The 20,000-nt window shown below is 47.7% G+C and overlaps 14 non-coding genes across 14 annotated transcripts; all 14 read right to left on the reverse strand.

The window, feature by feature from the left end:
- Positions 1-257: 257 nt before the first annotated feature.
- LOC142689960 (U2 spliceosomal RNA) lies at positions 258-448 on the reverse strand. Its single transcript, XR_012858783.1, has one exon. It is a non-coding gene; the product is annotated as a U2 spliceosomal RNA (small nuclear RNA).
- Positions 449-1,732: 1,284 nt separating this feature from the next.
- LOC142689961 (U2 spliceosomal RNA) lies at positions 1,733-1,923 on the reverse strand. The gene has a single exon (XR_012858784.1). It is a non-coding gene; the product is annotated as a U2 spliceosomal RNA (small nuclear RNA).
- A 1,295-nt stretch (positions 1,924-3,218) lies between these two features.
- On the reverse strand, positions 3,219-3,409 carry LOC142689962 (U2 spliceosomal RNA). The gene has a single exon (XR_012858785.1). It is a non-coding gene; the product is annotated as a U2 spliceosomal RNA (small nuclear RNA).
- A 1,280-nt stretch (positions 3,410-4,689) lies between these two features.
- On the reverse strand, positions 4,690-4,880 carry LOC142689963 (U2 spliceosomal RNA). Its single transcript, XR_012858786.1, has one exon. It is a non-coding gene; the product is annotated as a U2 spliceosomal RNA (small nuclear RNA).
- A 1,300-nt stretch (positions 4,881-6,180) lies between these two features.
- On the reverse strand, positions 6,181-6,371 carry LOC142689965 (U2 spliceosomal RNA). Its single transcript, XR_012858787.1, has one exon. It is a non-coding gene; the product is annotated as a U2 spliceosomal RNA (small nuclear RNA).
- A 1,288-nt stretch (positions 6,372-7,659) lies between these two features.
- On the reverse strand, positions 7,660-7,850 carry LOC142689966 (U2 spliceosomal RNA). Its single transcript, XR_012858788.1, has one exon. It is a non-coding gene; the product is annotated as a U2 spliceosomal RNA (small nuclear RNA).
- Positions 7,851-9,134: 1,284 nt separating this feature from the next.
- On the reverse strand, positions 9,135-9,325 carry LOC142689967 (U2 spliceosomal RNA). The gene has a single exon (XR_012858789.1). It is a non-coding gene; the product is annotated as a U2 spliceosomal RNA (small nuclear RNA).
- A 1,280-nt stretch (positions 9,326-10,605) lies between these two features.
- Positions 10,606-10,796, reverse strand: LOC142689969 (U2 spliceosomal RNA). Its single transcript, XR_012858791.1, has one exon. It is a non-coding gene; the product is annotated as a U2 spliceosomal RNA (small nuclear RNA).
- Positions 10,797-12,096: 1,300 nt separating this feature from the next.
- Positions 12,097-12,287, reverse strand: LOC142689970 (U2 spliceosomal RNA). The gene has a single exon (XR_012858792.1). It is a non-coding gene; the product is annotated as a U2 spliceosomal RNA (small nuclear RNA).
- Positions 12,288-13,575: 1,288 nt separating this feature from the next.
- LOC142689971 (U2 spliceosomal RNA) lies at positions 13,576-13,766 on the reverse strand. The gene has a single exon (XR_012858793.1). It is a non-coding gene; the product is annotated as a U2 spliceosomal RNA (small nuclear RNA).
- A 1,308-nt stretch (positions 13,767-15,074) lies between these two features.
- On the reverse strand, positions 15,075-15,265 carry LOC142689972 (U2 spliceosomal RNA). Its single transcript, XR_012858794.1, has one exon. It is a non-coding gene; the product is annotated as a U2 spliceosomal RNA (small nuclear RNA).
- Positions 15,266-16,545: 1,280 nt separating this feature from the next.
- Positions 16,546-16,736, reverse strand: LOC142689973 (U2 spliceosomal RNA). The gene has a single exon (XR_012858795.1). It is a non-coding gene; the product is annotated as a U2 spliceosomal RNA (small nuclear RNA).
- A 1,308-nt stretch (positions 16,737-18,044) lies between these two features.
- On the reverse strand, positions 18,045-18,235 carry LOC142689974 (U2 spliceosomal RNA). The gene has a single exon (XR_012858796.1). It is a non-coding gene; the product is annotated as a U2 spliceosomal RNA (small nuclear RNA).
- A 1,280-nt stretch (positions 18,236-19,515) lies between these two features.
- Positions 19,516-19,706, reverse strand: LOC142689976 (U2 spliceosomal RNA). Its single transcript, XR_012858797.1, has one exon. It is a non-coding gene; the product is annotated as a U2 spliceosomal RNA (small nuclear RNA).
- Between the last annotated feature and the right edge of the window lie 294 nt (positions 19,707-20,000).

The raw sequence follows: 20,000 nt of genomic DNA on the forward strand, positions 1-20,000 counted from the left end.
AGGGCGGAGAGAAGACAAGGAAGGTGAATGAGGTGTTCCAATGTGAAATGCCGGAAACACAGAAACACAGACGACACACAACAAGAGGTGGCAATCTATTCATTAATTGCATTTAATCAATGAGCTCATTATCACTCATGCATTGTCCAACAGGTGTTGAAATAATGGGATTAAAAGGGGAGATCCCTTCAGAAAGACAGAAACAATAGCAAAGACAAAAAACACTTTTGGAATCTGCTTTTAGTCAACACATAAGGAAAGGGTGCACCGGTCCTGGAAATACTGCAATACCAGGTCAATGCGTGGAGTGGACAGAGCAAGCTCTATTTCCATCTCCCTGTTCTAAAAATCCATTTAATATATGGTCCCCAGATAGGGGACGTATCAGATATTAAACTGATAAGAACAGATACTACACTTGATCTTAGCCAAAAGGCCGAGAAGCGATAACCCGAACGGGCCGCGCGTTGCCCGAGCCTGCCCGATACTGCTGTTCAGCCCTTGCAGCGATTCAGCCTACTTCTAGGCAATTCCATGGGGCCCTGCAGGCTCACACACTCACAGCTACACGGGAGGTGAATAAAGGCCGGAGAGGAAGCCAGACAGGATTTGCTTCTTTTGCTTGCACCACAATGCAGTGCTGAAAGAGGAGGAATCTACATAAAAACGCCTTCCTGGCAACGCCCAAATGCCCTGCTGCCATGCAGATAAACACTGGCAGCGGCAGCAAGTGCATGCCCACAGCCACCCCTTGTTCCTTCACACCTTGTATCAGCTGTAATCCAGTCCAGTCCAGTGCTGCCTGCTGAGCAGCACTGACCAACACTGCCTGGGCCCAGGCTTTTATCTCTGAGGCCCCATTATGATGTCAGAAAGCTGGCTCTGGAATCCTGAGGGCTCCACTATGACACGTGCAAAGTTCCGTCTGAACTTTATATAAGACGGTGAGGCTCAGTCAGTCACTCAGTGTTGCCTGAGAGGGCAACACTGCAACAGCCGGCCGCCAGGCTGTCTTTTTTTTGCACAGCTAGTTGCCTCCAGGAGGCCACAAGAGGGAGACAAGGGACTGCAAAATGGAAAATAGGCATCCACCAACTTTACAGACAACTTCTCCTTGCTCCTACAACCTCCATCCTTGCACAGTTTGTTATTCTTCTAGGTAACATAGTAACAAATCCAAATTGCTGCTCTCTTTGTAGGCAAGCAAGGCTTTGTTGCAACTGCAATTCTTACTTCTTCTTGAAATGTAGGGACGACAGTACATTCCATCACATCCATCTAGTGTACACAGGTAGGTCCATTGTGGCGGGCAGGCGAGCGGGCGGGCTGCTTTATTGGCTGTTTGCTGTTCCCCTACTCCACTCCACTATTTGACTGTTGTGCTGCATCAATCAATCAATCAATCAATCAATCAATCAATCAATCAATCAATCAGTGGCTGGCTCAGGTGCAGCTCTTTAACTTACCTAAAAGGGAGGGCGGAGAGAAGACAAGGAAGGTGAATGAGGTGTTCCAATGTGAAATGCCGGAAACACAGAAACACAGACGACACACAACAAGAGGTGGCAATCTATTCATTAATTGCATTTAATCAATGAGCTCATTATCACTCATGCATTGTCCAACAGGTGTTGAAATAATGGGATTAAAAGGGGAGATCCCTTCAGAAAGACAGAAACAATAGCAAAGACAAAAAACACTTTTGTAATCTGCTTTTAGTCAACACATAAGGAAAGGGTGCACCGGTCCTGGAAATACTGCAATACCAGGTCAATGCGTGGAGTGGACAGAGCAAGCTCTATTTCCATCTCCCTGTTCTAAAAATCCATTTAATATATGGTCCCCAGATAGGGGACGTATCAGATATTAAACTGATAAGAACAGATACTACACTTGATCTTAGCCAAAAGGCCGAGAAGCGATAACCCGAACGGGCCGCGCGTTGCCCGAGCCTGCCCGATACTGCTGTTCAGCCCTTGCAGCGATTCAGCCTACTTCTAGGCAATTCCATGGGGCCCTGCAGGCTCACACACTCACAGCTACACGGGAGGTGAATAAAGGCCGCAGAGGAAGCCAGACAGGATTTGCTTCTTTTGCTTGCACCACAATGCAGTGCTGAAAGAGGAGGAATCTACATAAAACGCCTTCCTGGCAACGCCCAAATGCCCTGCTGCCATGCAGATAAACACTGGCAGCGGCAGCAAGTGCATGCCCACAGCCACCCCTTGTTCCTTCACACCTTGTATCAGCTGTAATCCAGTCCAGTCCAGTGCTGCCTGCTGAGCAGCACTGACCAACACTGCCTGGGCCCAGGCTTTTATCTCTGAGGCCCCATTATGATGTCAGAAAGCTGGCTCTGGAATCCTGAGGGCTCCACTATGACACGTGCAAAGTTCCGTCTGAACTTTATATAAGACGGTGAGGCTCAGTCAGTCACTCAGTGTTGCCTGAGAGGGCAACACTGCAACAGCCGGCCGCCAGGCTGTCTTTTTTTTGCACAGCTAGTTGCCTCCAGGAGGCCACAAGAGGGAGACAAGGGACTGCAAAATGGAAAATAGGCATCCACCAACTTTACAGACAACTTCTCCTTGCTCCTACAACCTCCATCCTTGCACAGTTTGTTATTCTTCTAGGTAACATAGTAACAAATCCAAATTGCTGCTCTCTTTGTAGGCAAGCAAGGCTTTGTTGCAACTGCAATTCTTACTTCTTCTTGAAATGTAGGGACGACAGTACATTCCATCACATCCATCTAGTGTACACAGGTAGGTCCATTGTGGCGGGCAGGCGAGCGGGCGGGCTGCTTTATTGGCTGTTTGCTGTTCCCCTACTCCACTCCACTATTTGACTGTTGTGCTGCATCAATCAATCAATCAATCAATCAATCAATCAATCAATCAATCAATCAATCAATCAATCAGTGGCTGGCTCAGGTGCAGCTCTTTAACTTACCTAAAAGGGAGGGCGGAGAGAAGACAAGGAAGGAGAATGAGGTGTTCCAATGTGAAATGCCGGAAACACAGAAACACAGACGACACACAACAAGAGGTGGCAATCTATTCATTAATTGCATTTAATCAATGAGCTCATTATCACTCATGCATTGTCCAACAGGTGTTGAAATAATGGGATTAAAAGGGGAGATCCCTTCAGAAAGACAGAAACAATAGCAAAGACAAAAAACACTTTTGGAATCTGCTTTTAGTCAACACATAAGGAAAGGGTGCACCGGTCCTGGAAATACTGCAATACCAGGTCAATGCGTGGAGTGGACAGAGCAAGCTCTATTTCCATCTCCCTGTTCTAAAAATCCATTTAATATATGGTCCCCAGATAGGGGACGTATCAGATATTAAACTGATAAGAACAGATACTACACTTGATCTTAGCCAAAAGGCCGAGAAGCGATAACCCGAACGGGCCGCGCGTTGCCCGAGCCTGCCCGATACTGCTGTTCAGCCCTTGCAGCGATTCAGCCTACTTCTAGGCAATTCCATGGGGCCCTGCAGGCTCACACACTCACAGCTACACGGGAGGTGAATAAAGGCCGGAGAGGAAGCCAGACAGGATTTGCTTCTTTTGCTTGCACCACAATGCAGTGCTGAAAGAGGAGGAATCTACATAAAAACGCCTTCCTGGCAACGCCCAAATGCCCTGCTGCCATGCAGATAAACACTGGCAGCGGCAGCAAGTGCATGCCCACAGCCACCCCTTGTTCCTTCACACCTTGTATCAGCTGTAATCCAGTCCAGTCCAGTGCTGCCTGCTGAGCAGCACTGACCAACACTGCCTGGGCCCAGGCTTTTATCTCTGAGGCCCCATTATGATGTCAGAAAGCTGGCTCTGGAATCCTGAGGGCTCCACTATGACACGTGCAAAGTTCCGTCTGAACTTTATATAAGACGGTGAGGCTCAGTCAGTCACTCAGTGTTGCCTGAGAGGGCAACACTGCAACAGCCGGCTGCCAGGCTGTCTTTTTTTTGCACAGCTAGTTGCCTCCAGGAGGCCACAAGAGGGAGACAAGGGACTGCAAAATGGAAAATAGGCATCCACCAACTTTACAGACAACTTCTCCTTGCTCCTACAACCTCCATCCTTGCACAGTTTGTTATTCTTCTAGGTAACATAGTAACAAATCCAAATTGCTGCTCTCTTTGTAGGCAAGCAAGGCTTTGTTGCAACTGCAATTCTTACTTCTTCTTGAAATGTAGGGACGACAGTACATTCCATCACATCCATCTAGTGTACACAGGTAGGTCCATTGTGGCGGGCAGGCGAGCGGGCGGGCTGCTTTATTGGCTGTTTGCTGTTCCCCTACTCCACTCCACTATTTGACTGTTGTGCTGCATCAATCAATCAATCAATCAATCAATCAATCAATCAATCAATCAGTGGCTGGCTCAGGTGCAGCTCTTTAACTTACCTAAAAGGGAGGGCGGAGAGAAGACAAGGAAGGTGAATGAGGTGTTCCAATGTGAAATGCCGGAAACACAGAAACACAGACGACACACAACAAGAGGTGGCAATCTATTCATTAATTGCATTTAATCAATGAGCTCATTATCACTCATGCATTGTCCAACAGGTGTTGAAATAATGGGATTAAAAGGGGAGATCCCTTCAGAAAGACAGAAACAATAGCAAAGACAAAAAACACTTTTGGAATCTGCTTTTAGTCAACACATAAGGAAAGGGTGCACCGGTCCTGGAAATACTGCAATACCAGGTCAATGCGTGGAGTGGACAGAGCAAGCTCTATTTCCATCTCCCTGTTCTAAAAATCCATTTAATATATGGTCCCCAGATAGGGGACGTATCAGATATTAAACTGATAAGAACAGATACTACACTTGATCTTAGCCAAAAGGCCGAGAAGCGATAACCCGAACGGGCCGCGCGTTGCCCGAGCCTGCCCGATACTGCTGTTCAGCCCTTGCAGCGATTCAGCCTACTTCTAGGCAATTCCATGGGGCCCTGCAGGCTCACACACTCACAGCTACACGGGAGGTGAATAAAGGCCGGAGAGGAAGCCAGACAGGATTTGCTTCTTTTGCTTGCACCACAATGCAGTGCTGAAAGAGGAGGAATCTACATAAAAACGCCTTCCTGGCAACGCCCAAATGCCCTGCTGCCATGCAGATAAACACTGGCAGCGGCAGCAAGTGCATGCCCACAGCCACCCCTTGTTCCTTCACACCTTGTATCAGCTGTAATCCAGTCCAGTCCAGTGCTGCCTGCTGAGCAGCACTGACCAACACTGCCTGGGCCCAGGCTTTTATCTCTGAGGCCCCATTATGATGTCAGAAAGCTGGCTCTGGAATCCTGAGGGCTCCACTATGACACGTGCAAAGTTCCGTCTGAACTTTATATAAGACGGTGAGGCTCAGTCAGTCACTCAGTGTTGCCTGAGAGGGCAACACTGCAACAGCCGGCCGCCAGGCTGTCTTTTTTTTGCACAGCTAGTTGCCTCCAGGAGGCCACAAGAGGGAGACAAGGGACTGCAAAATGGAAAATAGGCATCCACCAACTTTACAGACAACTTCTCCTTGCTCCTACAACCTCCATCCTTGCACAGTTTGTTATTCTTCTAGGTAACATAGTAACAAATCCAAATTGCTGCTCTCTTTGTAGGCAAGCAAGGCTTTGTTGCAACTGCAATTCTTACTTCTTCTTGAAATGTAGGGACGACAGTACATTCCATCACATCCATCTAGTGTACACAGGTAGGTCCATTGTGGCGGGCAGGCGAGCGGGCGGGCTGCTTTATTGGCTGTTTGCTGTTCCCCTACTCCACTCCACTATTTGACTGTTGTGCTGCATCAATCAATCAATCAATCAATCAATCAATCAATCAATCAATCAATCAATCAATCAATCAATCAGTGGCTGGCTCAGGTGCAGCTCTTTAACTTACCTAAAAGGGAGGGCGGAGAGAAGACAAGGAAGGTGAATGAGGTGTTCCAATGTGAAATGCCGGAAACACAGAAACACAGACGACACACAACAAGAGGTGGCAATCTATTCATTAATTGCATTTAATCAATGAGCTCATTATCACTCATGCATTGTCCAACAGGTGTTGAAATAATGGGATTAAAAGGGGAGATCCCTTCAGAAAGACAGAAACAATAGCAAAGACAAAAAACACTTTTGGAATCTGCTTTTAGTCAACACATAAGGAAAGGGTGCACCGGTCCTGGAAATACTGCAATACCAGGTCAATGCGTGGAGTGGACAGAGCAAGCTCTATTTCCATCTCCCTGTTCTAAAAATCCATTTAATATATGGTCCCCAGATAGGGGACGTATCAGATATTAAACTGATAAGAACAGATACTACACTTGATCTTAGCCAAAAGGCCGAGAAGCGATAACCCGAACGGGCCGCGCGTTGCCCGAGCCTGCCCGATACTGCTGTTCAGCCCTTGCAGCGATTCAGCCTACTTCTAGGCAATTCCATGGGGCCCTGCAGGCTCACACACTCACAGCTACACGGGAGGTGAATAAAGGCCGGAGAGGAAGCCAGACAGGATTTGCTTCTTTTGCTTGCACCACAATGCAGTGCTGAAAGAGGAGGAATCTACATAAAAACGCCTTCCTGGCAACGCCCAAATGCCCTGCTGCCATGCAGATAAACACTGGCAGCGGCAGCAAGTGCATGCCCACAGCCACCCCTTGTTCCTTCACACCTTGTATCAGCTGTAATCCAGTCCAGTCCAGTGCTGCCTGCTGAGCAGCACTGACCAACACTGCCTGGGCCCAGGCTTTTATCTCTGAGGCCCCATTATGATGTCAGAAAGCTGGCTCTGGAATCCTGAGGGCTCCACTATGACACGTGCAAAGTTCCGTCTGAACTTTATATAAGACGGTGAGGCTCAGTCAGTCACTCAGTGTTGCCTGAGAGGGCAACACTGCAACAGCCGGCCGCCAGGCTGTCTTTTTTTTGCACAGCTAGTTGCCTCCAGGAGGCCACAAGAGGGAGACAAGGGACTGCAAAATGGAAAATAGGCATCCACCAACTTTACAGACAACTTCTCCTTGCTCCTACAACCTCCATCCTTGCACAGTTTGTTATTCTTCTAGGTAACATAGTAACAAATCCAAATTGCTGCTCTCTTTGTAGGCAAGCAAGGCTTTGTTGCAACTGCAATTCTTACTTCTTCTTGAAATGTAGGGACGACAGTACATTCCATCACATCCATCTAGTGTACACAGGTAGGTCCATTGTGGCGGGCAGGCGAGCGGGCGGGCTGCTTTATTGGCTGTTTGCTGTTCCCCTACTCCACTCCACTATTTGACTGTTGTGCTGCATCAATCAATCAATCAATCAATCAATCAATCAATCAATCAATCAATCAATCAGTGGCTGGCTCAGGTGCAGCTCTTTAACTTACCTAAAAGGGAGGGCGGAGAGAAGACAAGGAAGGTGAATGAGGTGTTCCAATGTGAAATGCCGGAAACACAGAAACACAGACGACACACAACAAGAGGTGGCAATCTATTCATTAATTGCATTTAATCAATGAGCTCATTATCACTCATGCATTGTCCAACAGGTGTTGAAATAATGGGATTAAAAGGGGAGATCCCTTCAGAAAGACAGAAACAATAGCAAAGACAAAAAACACTTTTGTAATCTGCTTTTAGTCAACACATAAGGAAAGGGTGCACCGGTCCTGGAAATACTGCAATACCAGGTCAATGCGTGGAGTGGACAGAGCAAGCTCTATTTCCATCTCCCTGTTCTAAAAATCCATTTAATATATGGTCCCCAGATAGGGGACGTATCAGATATTAAACTGATAAGAACAGATACTACACTTGATCTTAGCCAAAAGGCCGAGAAGCGATAACCCGAACGGGCCGCGCGTTGCCCGAGCCTGCCCGATACTGCTGTTCAGCCCTTGCAGCGATTCAGCCTACTTCTAGGCAATTCCATGGGGCCCTGCAGGCTCACACACTCACAGCTACACGGGAGGTGAATAAAGGCCGGAGAGGAAGCCAGACAGGATTTGCTTCTTTTGCTTGCACCACAATGCAGTGCTGAAAGAGGAGGAATCTACATAAAAACGCCTTCCTGGCAACGCCCAAATGCCCTGCTGCCATGCAGATAAACACTGGCAGCGGCAGCAAGTGCATGCCCACAGCCACCCCTTGTTCCTTCACACCTTGTATCAGCTGTAATCCAGTCCAGTCCAGTGCTGCCTGCTGAGCAGCACTGACCAACACTGCCTGGGCCCAGGCTTTTATCTCTGAGGCCCCATTATGATGTCAGAAAGCTGGCTCTGGAATCCTGAGGGCTCCACTATGACACGTGCAAAGTTCCGTCTGAACTTTATATAAGACGGTGAGGCTCAGTCAGTCACTCAGTGTTGCCTGAGAGGGCAACACTGCAACAGCCGGCCGCCAGGCTGTCTTTTTTTTGCACAGCTAGTTGCCTCCAGGAGGCCACAAGAGGGAGACAAGGGACTGCAAAATGGAGAATAGGCATCCACCAACTTTACAGACAACTTCTCCTTGCTCCTACAACCTCCATCCTTGCACAGTTTGTTATTCTTCTAGGTAACATAGTAACAAATCCAAATTGCTGCTCTCTTTGTAGGCAAGCAAGGCTTTGTTGCAACTGCAATTCTTACTTCTTCTTGAAATGTAGGGACGACAGTACATTCCATCACATCCATCTAGTGTACACAGGTAGGTCCATTGTGGCGGGCAGGCGAGCGGGCGGGCTGCTTTATTGGCTGTTTGCTGTTCCCCTACTCCACTCCACTATTTGACTGTTGTGCTGCATCAATCAATCAATCAATCAATCAATCAATCAATCAATCAATCAATCAGTGGCTGGCTCAGGTGCAGCTCTTTAACTTACCTAAAAGGGAGGGCGGAGAGAAGACAAGGAAGGTGAATGAGGTGTTCCAATGTGAAATGCCGGAAACACAGAAACACAGACGACACACAACAAGAGGTGGCAATCTATTCATTAATTGCATTTAATCAATGAGCTCATTATCACTCATGCATTGTCCAACAGGTGTTGAAATAATGGGATTAAAAGGGGAGATCCCTTCAGAAAGACAGAAACAATAGCAAAGACAAAAAACACTTTTGGAATCTGCTTTTAGTCAACACATAAGGAAAGGGTGCACCGGTCCTGGAAATACTGCAATACCAGGTCAATGCGTGGAGTGGACAGAGCAAGCTCTATTTCCATCTCCCTGTTCTAAAAATCCATTTAATATATGGTCCCCAGATAGGGGACGTATCAGATATTAAACTGATAAGAACAGATACTACACTTGATCTTAGCCAAAAGGCCGAGAAGCGATAACCCGAACGGGCCGCGCGTTGCCCGAGCCTGCCCGATACTGCTGTTCAGCCCTTGCAGCGATTCAGCCTACTTCTAGGCAATTCCATGGGGCCCTGCAGGCTCACACACTCACAGCTACACGGGAGGTGAATAAAGGCCGGAGAGGAAGCCAGACAGGATTTGCTTCTTTTGCTTGCACCACAATGCAGTGCTGAAAGAGGAGGAATCTACATAAAAACGCCTTCCTGGCAACGCCCAAATGCCCTGCTGCCATGCAGATAAACACTGGCAGCGGCAGCAAGTGCATGCCCACAGCCACCCCTTGTTCCTTCACACCTTGTATCAGCTGTAATCCAGTCCAGTCCAGTGCTGCCTGCTGAGCAGCACTGACCAACACTGCCTGGGCCCAGGCTTTTATCTCTGAGGCCCCATTATGATGTCAGAAAGCTGGCTCTGGAATCCTGAGGGCTCCACTATGACACGTGCAAAGTTCCGTCTGAACTTTATATAAGACGGTGAGGCTCAGTCAGTCACTCAGTGTTGCCTGAGAGGGCAACGCTGCAACAGCCGGCCGCCAGGCTGTCTTTTTTTTGCACAGCTAGTTGCCTCCAGGAGGCCACAAGAGGGAGACAAGGGACTGCAAAATGGAAAATAGGCATCCACCAACTTTACAGACAACTTCTCCTTGCTCCTACAACCTCCATCCTTGCACAGTTTGTTATTCTTCTAGGTAACATAGTAACAAATCCAAATTGCTGCTCTCTTTGTAGGCAAGCAAGGCTTTGTTGCAACTGCAATTCTTACTTCTTCTTGAAATGTAGGGACGACAGTACATTCCATCACATCCATCTAGTGTACACAGGTAGGTCCATTGTGGCGGGCAGGCGAGCGGGCGGGCTGCTTTATTGGCTGTTTGCTGTTCCCCTACTCCACTCCACTATTTGACTGTTGTGCTGCATCAATCAATCAATCAATCAATCAATCAATCAATCAATCAATCAGTGGCTGGCTCAGGTGCAGCTCTTTAACTTACCTAAAAGGGAGGGCGGAGAGAAGACAAGGAAGGTGAATGAGGTGTTCCAATGTGAAATGCCGGAAACACAGAAACACAGACGACACACAACAAGAGGTGGCAATCTATTCATTAATTGCATTTAATCAATGAGCTCATTATCACTCATGCATTGTCCAACAGGTGTTGAAATAATGGGATTAAAAGGGGAGATCCCTTCAGAAAGACAGAAACAATAGCAAAGACAAAAAACACTTTTGGAATCTGCTTTTAGTCAACACATAAGGAAAGGGTGCACCGGTCCTGGAAATACTGCAATACCAGGTCAATGCGTGGAGTGGACAGAGCAAGCTCTATTTCCATCTCCCTGTTCTAAAAATCCATTTAATATATGGTCCCCAGATAGGGGACGTATCAGATATTAAACTGATAAGAACAGATACTACACTTGATCTTAGCCAAAAGGCCGAGAAGCGATAACCCGAACGGGCCGCGCGTTGCCCGAGCCTGCCCGATACTGCTGTTCAGCCCTTGCAGCGATTCAGCCTACTTCTAGGCAATTCCATGGGGCCCTGCAGGCTCACACACTCACAGCTACACGGGAGGTGAATAAAGGCCGGAGAGGAAGCCAGACAGGATTTGCTTCTTTTGCTTGCACCACAATGCAGTGCTGAAAGAGGAGGAATCTACATAAAAACGCCTTCCTGGCAACGCCCAAATGCCCTGCTGCCATGCAGATAAACACTGGCAGCGGCAGCAAGTGCATGCCCACAGCCACCCCTTGTTCCTTCACACCTTGTATCAGCTGTAATCCAGTCCAGTCCAGTGCTGCCTGCTGAGCAGCACTGACCAACACTGCCTGGGCCCAGGCTTTTATCTCTGAGGCCCCATTATGATGTCAGAAAGCTGGCTCTGGAATCCTGAGGGCTCCACTATGACACGTGCAAAGTTCCGTCTGAACTTTATATAAGATGGTGAGGCTCAGTCAGTCACTCAGTGTTGCCTGAGAGGGCAACGCTGCAACAGCCGGCCGCCAGGCTGTCTTTTTTTTGCACAGCTAGTTGCCTCCAGGAGGCCACAAGAGGGAGACAAGGGACTGCAAAATGGAAAATAGGCATCCACCAACTTTACAGACAACTTCTCCTTGCTCCTACAACCTCCATCCTTGCACAGTTTGTTATTCTTCTAGGTAACATAGTAACAAATCCAAATTGCTGCTCTCTTTGTAGGCAAGCAAGGCTTTGTTGCAACTGCAATTCTTACTTCTTCTTGAAATGTAGGGACGACAGTACATTCCATCACATCCATCTAGTGTACACAGGTAGGTCCATTGTGGCGGGCAGGCGAGCGGGCGGGCTGCTTTATTGGCTGTTTGCTGTTCCCCTACTCCACTCCACTATTTGACTGTTGTGCTGCATCAATCAATCAATCAATCAATCAATCAATCAATCAATCAATCAATCAATCAATCAATCAATCAGTGGCTGGCTCAGGTGCAGCTCTTTAACTTACCTAAAAGGGAGGGCGGAGAGAAGACAAGGAAGGTGAATGAGGTGTTCCAATGTGAAATGCCGGAAACACAGAAACACAGACGACACACAACAAGAGGTGGCAATCTATTCATTAATTGCATTTAATCAATGAGCTCATTATCACTCATGCATTGTCCAACAGGTGTTGAAATAATGGGATTAAAAGGGGAGATCCCTTCAGAAAGACAGAAACAATAGCAAAGACAAAAAACACTTTTGGAATCTGCTTTTAGTCAACACATAAGGAAAGGGTGCACCGGTCCTGGAAATACTGCAATACCAGGTCAATGCGTGGAGTGGACAGAGCAAGCTCTATTTCCATCTCCCTGTTCTAAAAATCCATTTAATATATGGTCCCCAGATAGGGGACGTATCAGATATTAAACTGATAAGAACAGATACTACACTTGATCTTAGCCAAAAGGCCGAGAAGCGATAACCCGAACGGGCCGCGCGTTGCCCGAGCCTGCCCGATACTGCTGTTCAGCCCTTGCAGCGATTCAGCCTACTTCTAGGCAATTCCATGGGGCCCTGCAGGCTCACACACTCACAGCTACACGGGAGGTGAATAAAGGCCGGAGAGGAAGCCAGACAGGATTTGCTTCTTTTGCTTGCACCACAATGCAGTGCTGAAAGAGGAGGAATCTACATAAAAACGCCTTCCTGGCAACGCCCAAATGCCCTGCTGCCATGCAGATAAACACTGGCAGCGGCAGCAAGTGCATGCCCACAGCCACCCCTTGTTCCTTCACACCTTGTATCAGCTGTAATCCAGTCCAGTCCAGTGCTGCCTGCTGAGCAGCACTGACCAACACTGCCTGGGCCCAGGCTTTTATCTCTGAGGCCCCATTATGATGTCAGAAAGCTGGCTCTGGAATCCTGAGGGCTCCACTATGACACGTGCAAAGTTCCGTCTGAACTTTATATAAGACGGTGAGGCTCAGTCAGTCACTCAGTGTTGCCTGAGAGGGCAACACTGCAACAGCCGGCCGCCAGGCTGTCTTTTTTTTGCACAGCTAGTTGCCTCCAGGAGGCCACAAGAGGGAGACAAGGGACTGCAAAATGGAAAATAGGCATCCACCAACTTTACAGACAACTTCTCCTTGCTCCTACAACCTCCATCCTTGCACAGTTTGTTATTCTTCTAGGTAACATAGTAACAAATCCAAATTGCTGCTCTCTTTGTAGGCAAGCAAGGCTTTGTTGCAACTGCAATTCTTACTTCTTCTTGAAATGTAGGGACGACAGTACATTCCATCACATCCATCTAGTGTACACAGGTAGGTCCATTGTGGCGGGCAGGCGAGCGGGCGGGCTGCTTTATTGGCTGTTTGCTGTTCCCCTACTCCACTCCACTATTTGACTGTTGTGCTGCATCAATCAATCAATCAATCAATCAATCAATCAATCAATCAATCAATCAATCAGTGGCTGGCTCAGGTGCAGCTCTTTAACTTACCTAAAAGGGAGGGCGGAGAGAAGACAAGGAAGGTGAATGAGGTGTTCCAATGTGAAATGCCGGAAACACAGAAACACAGACGACACACAACAAGAGGTGGCAATCTATTCATTAATTGCATTTAATCAATGAGCTCATTATCACTCATGCATTGTCCAACAGGTGTTGAAATAATGGGATTAAAAGGGGAGATCCCTTCAGAAAGACAGAAACAATAGCAAAGACAAAAAACACTTTTGGAATCTGCTTTTAGTCAACACATAAGGAAAGGGTGCACCGGTCCTGGAAATACTGCAATACCAGGTCAATGCGTGGAGTGGACAGAGCAAGCTCTATTTCCATCTCCCTGTTCTAAAAATCCATTTAATATATGGTCCCCAGATAGGGGACGTATCAGATATTAAACTGATAAGAACAGATACTACACTTGATCTTAGCCAAAAGGCCGAGAAGCGATAACCCGAACGGGCCGCGCGTTGCCCGAGCCTGCCCGATACTGCTGTTCAGCCCTTGCAGCGATTCAGCCTACTTCTAGGCAATTCCATGGGGCCCTGCAGGCTCACACACTCACAGCTACACGGGAGGTGAATAAAGGCCGGAGAGGAAGCCAGACAGGATTTGCTTCTTTTGCTTGCACCACAATGCAGTGCTGAAAGAGGAGGAATCTACATAAAAACGCCTTCCTGGCAACGCCCAAATGCCCTGCTGCCATGCAGATAAACACTGGCAGCGGCAGCAAGTGCATGCCCACAGCCACCCCTTGTTCCTTCACACCTTGTATCAGCTGTAATCCAGTCCAGTCCAGTGCTGCCTGCTGAGCAGCACTGACCAACACTGCCTGGGCCCAGGCTTTTATCTCTGAGGCCCCATTATGATGTCAGAAAGCTGGCTCTGGAATCCTGAGGGCTCCACTATGACACGTGCAAAGTTCCGTCTGAACTTTATATAAGACGGTGAGGCTCAGTCAGTCACTCAGTGTTGCCTGAGAGGGCAACGCTGCAACAGCCGGCCGCCAGGCTGTCTTTTTTTTGCACAGCTAGTTGCCTCCAGGAGGCCACAAGAGGGAGACAAGGGACTGCAAAATGGAAAATAGGCATCCACCAACTTTACAGACAACTTCTCCTTGCTCCTACAACCTCCATCCTTGCACAGTTTGTTATTCTTCTAGGTAACATAGTAACAAATCCAAATTGCTGCTCTCTTTGTAGGCAAGCAAGGCTTTGTTGCAACTGCAATTCTTACTTCTTCTTGAAATGTAGGGACGACAGTACATTCCATCACATCCATCTAGTGTACACAGGTAGGTCCATTGTGGCGGGCAGGCGAGCGGGCGGGCTGCTTTATTGGCTGTTTGCTGTTCCCCTACTCCACTCCACTATTTGACTGTTGTGCTGCATCAATCAATCAATCAATCAATCAATCAATCAATCAATCAATCAATCAATCAATCAATCAATCAATCAATCAGTGGCTGGCTCAGGTGCAGCTCTTTAACTTACCTAAAAGGGAGGGCGGAGAGAAGACAAGGAAGGTGAATGAGGTGTTCCAATGTGAAATGCCGGAAACACAGAAACACAGACGACACACAACAAGAGGTGGCAATCTATTCATTAATTGCATTTAATCAATGAGCTCATTATCACTCATGCATTGTCCAACAGGTGTTGAAATAATGGGATTAAAAGGGGAGATCCCTTCAGAAAGACAGAAACAATAGCAAAGACAAAAAACACTTTTGGAATCTGCTTTTAGTCAACACATAAGGAAAGGGTGCACCGGTCCTGGAAATACTGCAATACCAGGTCAATGCGTGGAGTGGACAGAGCAAGCTCTATTTCCATCTCCCTGTTCTAAAAATCCATTTAATATATGGTCCCCAGATAGGGGACGTATCAGATATTAAACTGATAAGAACAGATACTACACTTGATCTTAGCCAAAAGGCCGAGAAGCGATAACCCGAACGGGCCGCGCGTTGCCCGAGCCTGCCCGATACTGCTGTTCAGCCCTTGCAGCGATTCAGCCTACTTCTAGGCAATTCCATGGGGCCCTGCAGGCTCACACACTCACAGCTACACGGGAGGTGAATAAAGGCCGGAGAGGAAGCCAGACAGGATTTGCTTCTTTTGCTTGCACCACAATGCAGTGCTGAAAGAGGAGGAATCTACATAAAAACGCCTTCCTGGCAACGCCCAAATGCCCTGCTGCCATGCAGATAAACACTGGCAGCGGCAGCAAGTGCATGCCCACAGCCACCCCTTGTTCCTTCACACCTTGTATCAGCTGTAATCCAGTCCAGTCCAGTGCTGCCTGCTGAGCAGCACTGACCAACACTGCCTGGGCCCAGGCTTTTATCTCTGAGGCCCCATTATGATGTCAGAAAGCTGGCTCTGGAATCCTGAGGGCTCCACTATGACACGTGCAAAGTTCCGTCTGAACTTTATATAAGACGGTGAGGCTCAGTCAGTCACTCAGTGTTGCCTGAGAGGGCAACACTGCAACAGCCGGCCGCCAGGCTGTCTTTTTTTTGCACAGCTAGTTGCCTCCAGGAGGCCACAAGAGGGAGACAAGGGACTGCAAAATGGAAAATAGGCATCCACCAACTTTACAGACAACTTCTCCTTGCTCCTACAACCTCCATCCTTGCACAGTTTGTTATTCTTCTAGGTAACATAGTAACAAATCCAAATTGCTGCTCTCTTTGTAGGCAAGCAAGGCTTTGTTGCAACTGCAATTCTTACTTCTTCTTGAAATGTAGGGACGACAGTACATTCCATCACATCCATCTAGTGTACACAGGTAGGTCCATTGTGGCGGGCAGGCGAGCGGGCGGGCTGCTTTATTGGCTGTTTGCTGTTCCCCTACTCCACTCCACTATTTGACTGTTGTGCTGCATCAATCAATCAATCAATCAATCAATCAATCAATCAATCAATCAGTGGCTGGCTCAGGTGCAGCTCTTTAACTTACCTAAAAGGGAGGGCGGAGAGAAGACAAGGAAGGTGAATGAGGTGTTCCAATGTGAAATGCCGGAAACACAGAAACACAGACGACACACAACAAGAGGTGGCAATCTATTCATTAATTGCATTTAATCAATGAGCTCATTATCACTCATGCATTGTCCAACAGGTGTTGAAATAATGGGATTAAAAGGGGAGATCCCTTCAGAAAGACAGAAACAATAGCAAAGACAAAAAACACTTTTGGAATCTGCTTTTAGTCAACACATAAGGAAAGGGTGCACCGGTCCTGGAAATACTGCAATACCAGGTCAATGCGTGGAGTGGACAGAGCAAGCTCTATTTCCATCTCCCTGTTCTAAAAATCCATTTAATATATGGTCCCCAGATAGGGGACGTATCAGATATTAAACTGATAAGAACAGATACTACACTTGATCTTAGCCAAAAGGCCGAGAAGCGATAACCCGAACGGGCCGCGCGTTGCCCGAGCCTGCCCGATACTGCTGTTCAGCCCTTGCAGCGATTCAGCCTACTTCTAGGCAATTCCATGGGGCCCTGCAGGCTCACACACTCACAGCTACACGGGAGGTGAATAAAGGCCGGAGAGGAAGCCAGACAGGATTTGCTTCTTTTGCTTGCACCACAATGCAGTGCTGAAAGAGGAGGAATCTACATAAAAACGCCTTCCTGGCAACGCCCAAATGCCCTGCTGCCATGCAGATAAACACTGGCAGCGGCAGCAAGTGCATGCCCACAGCCACCCCTTGTTCCTTCACACCTTGTATCAGCTGTAATCCAGTCCAGTCCAGTGCTGCCTGCTGAGCAGCACTGACCAACACTGCCTGGGCCCAGGCTTTTATCTCTGAGGCCCCATTATGATGTCAGAAAGCTGGCTCTGGAATCCTGAGGGCTCCACTATGACACGTGCAAAGTTCCGTCTGAACTTTATATAAGACGGTGAGGCTCAGTCAGTCACTCAGTGTTGCCTGAGAGGGCAACACTGCAACAGCCGGCCGCCAGGCTGTCTTTTTTTTGCACAGCTAGTTGCCTCCAGGAGGCCACAAGAGGGAGACAAGGGACTGCAAAATGGAAAATAGGCATCCACCAACTTTACAGACAACTTCTCCTTGCTCCTACAACCTCCATCCTTGCACAGTTTGTTATTCTTCTAGGTAACATAGTAACAAATCCAAATTGCTGCTCTCTTTGTAGGCAAGCAAGGCTTTGTTGCAACTGCAATTCTTACTTCTTCTTGAAATGTAGGGACGACAGTACATTCCATCACATCCATCTAGTGTACACAGGTAGGTCCATTGTGGCGGGCAGGCGAGCGGGCGGGCTGCTTTATTGGCTGTTTGCTGTTCCCCTACTCCACTCCACTATTTGACTGTTGTGCTGCATCAATCAATCAATCAATCAATCAATCAATCAATCAATCAATCAATCAATCAATCAATCAATCAATCAATCAGTGGCTGGCTCAGGTGCAGCTCTTTAACTTACCTAAAAGGGAGGGCGGAGAGAAGACAAGGAAGGTGAATGAGGTGTTCCAATGTGAAATGCCGGAAACACAGAAACACAGACGACACACAACAAGAGGTGGCAATCTATTCATTAATTGCATTTAATCAATGAGCTCATTATCACTCATGCATTGTCCAACAGGTGTTGAAATAATGGGATTAAAAGGGGAGATCCCTTCAGAAAGACAGAAACAATAGCAAAGACAAAAAACACTTTTGGAATCTGCTTTTAGTCAACACATAAGGAAAGGGTGCACCGGTCCTGGAAATACTGCAATACCAGGTCAATGCGTGGAGTGGACAGAGCAAGCTCTATTTCCATCTCCCTGTTCTAAAAATCCATTTAATATATGGTCCCCAGATAGGGGACGTATCAGATATTAAACTGATAAGAACAGATACTACACTTGATCTTAGCCAAAAGGCCGAGAAGCGATAACCCGAACGGGCCGCGCGTTGCCCGAGCCTGCCCGATACTGCTGTTCAGCCCTTGCAGCGATTCAGCCTACTTCTAGGCAATTCCATGGGGCCCTGCAGGCTCACACACTCACAGCTACACGGGAGGTGAATAAAGGCCGGAGAGGAAGCCAGACAGGATTTGCTTCTTTTGCTTGCACCACAATGCAGTGCTGAAAGAGGAGGAATCTACATAAAAACGCCTTCCTGGCAACGCCCAAATGCCCTGCTGCCATGCAGATAAACACTGGCAGCGGCAGCAAGTGCATGCCCACAGCCACCCCTTGTTCCTTCACACCTTGTATCAGCTGTAATCCAGTCCAGTCCAGTGCTGCCTGCTGAGCAGCACTGACCAACACTGCCTGGGCCCAGGCTTTTATCTCTGAGGCCCCATTATGATGTCAGAAAGCTGGCTCTGGAATCCTGAGGGCTCCACTATGACACGTGCAAAGTTCCGTCTGAACTTTATATAAGACGGTGAGGCTCAGTCAGTCACTCAGTGTTGCCTGAGAGGGCAACACTGCAACAGCCGGCTGCCAGGCTGTCTTTTTTTTGCACAGCTAGTTGCCTCCAGGAGGCCACAAGAGGGAGACAAGGGACTGCAAAATGGAAAATAGGCATCCACCAACTTTACAGACAACTTCTCCTTGCTCCTACAACCTCCATCCTTGCACAGTTTGTTATTCTTCTAGGTAACATAGTAACAAATCCAAATTGCTGCTCTCTTTGTAGGCAAGCAAGGCTTTGTTGCAACTGCAATTCTTACTTCTTCTTGAAATGTAGGGACGACAGTACATTCCATCACATCCATCTAGTGTACACAGGTAGGTCCATTGTGGCGGGCAGGCGAGCGGGCGGGCTGCTTTATTGGCTGTTTGCTGTTCCCCTACTCCACTCCACTATTTGACTGTTGTGCTGCATCAATCAATCAATCAATCAATCAATCAATCAATCAATCAATCAGTGGCTGGCTCAGGTGCAGCTCTTTAACTTACCTAAAAGGGAGGGCGGAGAGAAGACAAGGAAGGTGAATGAGGTGTTCCAATGTGAAATGCCGGAAACACAGAAACACAGACGACACACAACAAGAGGTGGCAATCTATTCATTAATTGCATTTAATCAATGAGCTCATTATCACTCATGCATTGTCCAACAGGTGTTGAAATAATGGGATTAAAAGGGGAGATCCCTTCAGAAAGACAGAAACAATAGCAAAGACAAAAAACACTTTTGGAATCTGCTTTTAGTCAACACATAAGGAAAGGGTGCACCGGTCCTGGAAATACTGCAATACCAGGTCAATGCGTGGAGTGGACAGAGCAAGCTCTATTTCCATCTCCCTGTTCTAAAAATCCATTTAATATATGGTCCCCAGATAGGGGACGTATCAGATATTAAACTGATAAGAACAGATACTACACTTGATCTTAGCCAAAAGGCCGAGAAGCGATAACCCGAACGGGCCGCGCGTTGCCCGAGCCTGCCCGATACTGCTGTTCAGCCCTTGCAGCGATTCAGCCTACTTCTAGGCAATTCCATGGGGCCCTGCAGGCTCACACACTCACAGCTACACGGGAGGTGAATAAAGGCCGGAGAGGAAGCCAGACAGGATTTGCTTCTTTTGCTTGCACCACAATGCAGTGCTGAAAGAGGAGGAATCTACATAAAAACGCCTTCCTGGCAACGCCCAAATGCCCTGCTGCCATGCAGATAAACACTGGCAGCGGCAGCAAGTGCATGCCCAC

This window comes from Rhinoderma darwinii (assembly GCF_050947455.1).
Source record: "Rhinoderma darwinii isolate aRhiDar2 chromosome 5 unlocalized genomic scaffold, aRhiDar2.hap1 SUPER_5_unloc_32, whole genome shotgun sequence".
Taxonomy (NCBI): Eukaryota; Metazoa; Chordata; class Amphibia; order Anura; family Rhinodermatidae; genus Rhinoderma; species Rhinoderma darwinii.